This window comes from Ovis canadensis, chromosome 7, assembly GCF_042477335.2.
Source record: "Ovis canadensis isolate MfBH-ARS-UI-01 breed Bighorn chromosome 7, ARS-UI_OviCan_v2, whole genome shotgun sequence".
Lineage (NCBI taxonomy): Eukaryota > Metazoa > Chordata > Mammalia > Artiodactyla > Bovidae > Ovis > Ovis canadensis.
Genome location: NC_091251.1, coordinates 58,381,534 through 58,386,387, shown reverse-complemented (window position 1 = coordinate 58,386,387; position 4,854 = coordinate 58,381,534).

Below are 4,854 nucleotides of genomic sequence, written 5' to 3'. Positions count from 1 at the left end.
TTCCATGTCCAGTTCTAACTGTTGCTTCCTGACCTGCATATAGGTTTCTCAAGAGACAGGTCAGGTGGTCTGGTATTCCCATCTCTTTCAGAATTTTCAGTCTACCAACTTTAGCCTTAACAAGTTGAGTGACCTACTTGACCCTAGGTTTCATTGTCCACCAATTGCCAAAGGGCATCTGGATGGTGGGTTTGCAGCTACCCTGAGGTTTTCTTATAGCCTAGAATTTTAGAGCCTCTTTATCTTTTTCCCTTAATGAAACAGCAGAACAATAACCAGAGTGTGTTTAACAATGAAAGAATGAGGGTAAGCAAATTTGATTTTAAGACCATGATGTCAAACAGGGTAAAGCATCAATTTGGTCTTGCAGGTTTAAGCCTACAGAGTTCACATAGGTTTGAACCTATAGGGTTCCCACAGTGTCAGTGAACTCGTTGACATTGGCCATTCAGACACACAAGGAGAGGCCAGCAGACTAGGAAGTGTATTTGGCCCTCAGGTAAATATGCAAAGCAATCTGTTCCTGAGATGTGGTCATGGCAAACATTGCTTTGTGACATTAGTTTTATGGCAGGCAGCAACATTCACTGTGGCCTCCCCTTAAAAAAAAACCCATATAATTATTCATGCTAAGGTGCTCTAGTCATGTCTGACTCTTTGTGACACCATGGACTGCATGGACAGCTCCTCTGTCCATGGGGATTCTCCAGGCAAGGATACTGGAGTGGGTTGCCATGACCTCCTCCAGGAGAATCTTCCCAACCCAAGGATCCAACCTATGTCTCTTATGTCTCCTGCATTTGCAGGCAGGTTCTTTACCACTAGTGCCACCTGGGAAGCCCATATGACTATTAGGAGTAATTTATAACAGAGTAAATTTAAGTCCACATAAATCTCATCACCCCAAAATGCAACTTCTAGCCTGCCAGTATGGTTACTAACATTTTTCAGAATCTCAGGGTTGTTGAGGTGAGAAATAGAGTATTTTCTGCCATATCAATAAACAAAGATGTCATAGCTATCAATGATTCTGGCCCTCCAAATATGAATTTCTGAGCATTGAGAATGCATAGGAAGACAATGCCCACTCTCTGGCGATCATCAGGTTGCCTCCACTCCCTACCACAAGCAACTGAGACCCAGGATACTGGCCCCAGATAACTGAGATGCATAGGAAGGAATGATTTCAGCAAGCCCAAACTCTTCCCATACATAGAAAAGTGCTAAATTCCTTAAGTCTAAGATAACTGGTTTTCCTTAATTAACAATAATCTTTTGATGTTCAGACTACCTGCCCCTTGTTGCAAACTTCTATGTAACCTGACTGCTCCCACCTCCCACTGCCACCACCTCCTTGGAAAAGTTCTCTCAGGGTCACTTGAGACGCTGTCTCCTGGGCTTGCAGTCCTAAAAATTCTCAGTAATTAAAACACAAACTCTCAACTTTTAGCTTGACTGTTTTCTTTAGTCGACAGAGGTTAATTTTTCCTCGAAGATTCAGGTCAAGCAGTCTTCCTGATTTCCATTCCCCTGCGTAGAACTGACCACTTGTTCCCCATGGTACCCTGAACATGTCTTTACTGAAATGAAATTGTTGATGCACCCAGTTTTGTCCATGTCTTTCTTGTAGGAATTCTTTCTCTTTCTCTCTGCCCCAGGGTAGAGAGGAATCTCTTCCTCCATACAATCTCATTTCTACTAAATATAATGTTTGTTGAATTAGTAAACAAAGGTTTTTGGAACGGTGTGGAATGCGTGATTTCTGCAGTCATCTTAAATGTTTCCATCATCCAAACCACCACCAACGGCCAAGACTGAAAAGAGTTCAAGTGTAGACAATAATAACTTCCCATTTCTCATTTTCTTCAGCCCCCAAATTTACTTCCAGCTACCCTTTTCCTTCCAAGAGCATTTATTTTTTAGATCCTTTTAAGATTTTGTATTCTATAAGGCTATAAAGCATACAATCATGGATACAGTCAACAAGGCAACAAGAGACTCTGTTTTTGTTCAGACTCTGACACTAATCACCTGGTCACACTAGAAAGGTCACTTCCTTAACTAAGGGTGGCAGATGGGTTTCATTTCAAGGATCCACACCAATCAGTTGGTAGTGATCACATAAGATACCTTGTTGGAGGACTCAGACTCCTGAGTTCTGTGGGAAAGAATTTCAGAATTGATTAGTGGTTATCTGCCATGGTGGAAAATAGCCTAGGTATTTACCATCCTCACAGAAATGTTCTCAACCATCTCTTTCAAGCTCTAAACTTCTGATTTATTTTTTAGTCATTCATAGACCACCCAGGACCTTTTAACATTCCTCATACACATGTTATATACAACCAGGATGCATTCAGTGTTTACTGGATCCTGGTACTACATAAGGCACTTTGCTTACATTATGTCATTTTATTCCCACGACAATGCTAGGGGGCCCATGATACTATTATTCACATTATGTAGAATGAGGAAACAGACCCAAAGAAATTAAGCAGCTTGCAAGATCACAGGGCCATAATCAGGATTCACACACTGAGAGCCCCTCTCAAGAAACTGTGTTCTTAATCACTATGTTGAGGTGGCCTTTCTACTTTAGCTTTTTTCTCAACCAAAGACTAAAAGTCTGCAATAGGGAAAAATACAATAAGCCTGTTCAGAGATTAGGAAACTGCTTGTGTTCTACTGACAGGTAATCATTTGCAACCTCAAGTAATACAAGGCTGTACAAATATTGACTGCTTCTGAATCACTGATACTACAGGCAAGCTGTTAGTAATGCATACATAAGTCCTTGGAAAAATTAAGACCCATATCATTTGCAGGGCTTCACCAGTGGCTCAGATGGTAAAGAATCTGGGTTCAATCCCTGGATTGGGAAGATCCCCTGGAGAAGGGAATGGCTACCCAATCCAGTATTCTGGCTTGGAGAATTTCATGGACAGAGGAGCCTGGTGGGCTACAGTCCATGGGGTTTCAAAGGGTCAGACATGACTGAGCAACTTTCATGCTCAAACAATCATTTTGCAGAAGCACTAGTGAGTAAAAGAAGTTGTGATATTTTAGGTAAAATGAAACAGGAAATCACTCCTTATCTCACTTTTCTACCCGGAGAGAAGGTTAAGAACTTCACTTGGAGCCTTGATGTGTGTGCTCAGACACTCGGTCGAGCACACCCGGTCATGTCTGACTCTTTGCAACCCCACGGACTCTAGCCCACCAGGCTCCTCTGTCCATGAAATTCTCCAAGCCAGAATACTAGAGTAGGCTGCCATTTCCTTCTCCAGGGATCTTCCTGACCGATAGGGCCTTGATGCTCATTGGCAATTCTTTCAGCAGCTTCCTTGACATACTATCCTCAGCCTTTCTCTGTTCCACACTTCCTGATGCTCAGCAGCTGATCTCCTTTCTAATTTGCTCACTTTATTCCTTGTCCTTTAGACCAAGTAGACCCACCCATACATTAAGACCCTGTCAATCAATCCATCAAGGCAAGCCTTACCTGTCAGCTGCTTCTCTTGGCTCAGCTCGAAAAAGGATTCACACAATTTAGCACAATGAGTTACCAGGATGGATATAAAGGAACACTTCCCTCAAATTCAGTGGACCAATAGATGGGACGTGGGGCCTGGTCACATTTCCTTTATTTGAAACCTGAGGAACACCCTCCCCCAACCTGCCAAGTTTAGGAAAAGGCATTCCCACTGGTACCCAGTGTGTGAAAGGATGTGTGTACCACTTCCTAGAGAAAGATGCTACCTTTTGTTGTATTTCGCACATTTGCTCCTGTCTTTAAAGATTCATTATTACTACATTCACTCCTCTCTATCCAAGTTTAAACTTTGTGTCACCTATGCTCTGGACCTCATCCTTTTTTTTCCAAAGGTTTTTTTATAGTGGTAAAAGTTCCATAATATGAAACATTCTATTTTAGCCATCGTTAACTGTACAGTTCAGTGGCACTAAGTACATTCACACTGTTGTACACCATTATCCATCTCCTGGATTTTTCACCTTCCTAATCTGAAACTCTGTCCCCTTAAACACTAACTCCCCATTCCCCTCCCCACCCCACTCCCACCCTCTGGACCCAGCACCTACCAATGTACTTTCTGACCCTATGAATTTGACTATTCTAGGTACCTTGTATAAGTGGAATCAAACAGGATTTGTCTGCACCTAAATCAGGGGCTTTCCAGGTGGCACAGTAATAAAGAATCTGCCTGCCAATGCAGGAGACGCGGGAGACATGGATTTGATCCCTAGGTCAGGAAGGTCCCTTGGAATAGGAAATGGAAACCACTCCAGTATTCTCGCCTGGGAAATTCCATGGACAGAGCAGCCTGGTGGGCTACGTCCATGAAGCATGCATGTGAAACAGGTATATTGGAATGCATTTTTAAGGTTAACTTAATATATTGGATCTCATTCTTTAAAAGAAATTGCCTCCCTCCTGAATTGGGGGTTTTAAATTAATTTCCAATTATTCATTAATGATTCTAATGGATTTTTCATTTAAGAAATGAAGATATTACAGATAAGGCTAAAGTCAGGGAGGTAGCTGAGAATAAGAATTTTAAAGGAGGGGACTGGGAATGATAGCTTACGTGGTCACTGAAGCTGTGGCCATTGATGATATTTGGGAGACAATCTTCTCCCCTGTCTTCAATTTAGTTCAGTTCAGTTATTCAGTCATGTCTGAATCTTCATGACCCCATGGACGACACCATGCCAGGCCTCCCTGTCCATCACCAACTCCTGGAGTATACTCAAACTCATCTCCATTGAGTCCGTGATTCCATACAACCATCTCATCCTCTGACATCCCCTTCTACTCCTGCCCTCAATCTTTCC